The following is a 1,014-nucleotide window of genomic DNA, read 5'->3' as shown; positions in this document are numbered from 1 at the left end:
AAAAACAAAAAACAAAAAAAAAACAGTGGCAGTTCTGTGCCCTGACTGCAGGCAGTTTCTGATATATTTTCAGCCAGAGCACCTGGAAGGTGAGGGAAACCTCGGTCATAGGTATAGACCTCCTGACTAGCGAGTTTTTGTTGCTGTGTTAGGATCACATATGTAATCCTGTCGGGTTTGAAGGTCCCCAGTAAGTGTGAATACACTCAGATATTAAACTGCAGGCATTTGTTCAATGAAGTGCACAGAATATTCTCCTAGGGATACACAGCTCAGCACACATGTGGACAAGTTTGTCGAATTCCTTCCCACAACAAAATCTGAAAAAGAGAACACTTTACTTACCAGATTCTCAGTTATTTTGGACTTGCTGGTTATTAGAAAGTCATAAAAAATGGGTTTACATATTGCTACGATGTGCCAAATAAAGCCTCATTTTTGTGGTTTTGGCAGAGGAAATGATACCTTCCAAATGGATCGTAAAGGGCAGGGTAGCCTAGTGGAGCAGGGATTGCAGTGTGAGCACACCCCATTGTGGGGGGCTTTCCCCTGTCACTTTCTCTCTGGTGAGTACACACACTCTCTGGCAATTAAAAAAAAATAATAATAATAGATGGGTTATAAAATCATGAAGTTCTGTGGCCAAGGACTGTCACTACCCATCACAGCCCACCATTCTCAGATGAGAAGGGGAGTAGAGGATCACTTTTTTGTGGATTTTGTTCCCTACCCCACCTTCAACAGACTCCTCAGGGGTGCCAAAGACTGCTGGGAGGTAGAGCCACTGCTTTTCATGCCTTTGCCTTCTGCTCTGCAGCACCTGTGTTGTTCAGAAGGCCATGCAAACAGTCTGCACTGGCTGCTTGAGTTTGTTAGAGCCGAAGTGTTATTTCTATTGTTACAGTTTATTTTTTTATTTTTATTTTTATTTTTTTGTTGTTGCTACAGGGCACCTGCACTTGCCAGAAAGACAAAGAGAGACAGAGACAGAAAGCAAGAAATCACTCCCGGGGG

Source organism: Tupaia chinensis, unplaced genomic scaffold (assembly GCF_000334495.1).
Source record: "Tupaia chinensis unplaced genomic scaffold, TupChi_1.0 Scaffold139253_1, whole genome shotgun sequence".
Classification (NCBI taxonomy): Eukaryota; Metazoa; Chordata; class Mammalia; order Scandentia; family Tupaiidae; genus Tupaia; species Tupaia belangeri.
Note: the sequence above shows the minus strand (reverse complement) of the source record.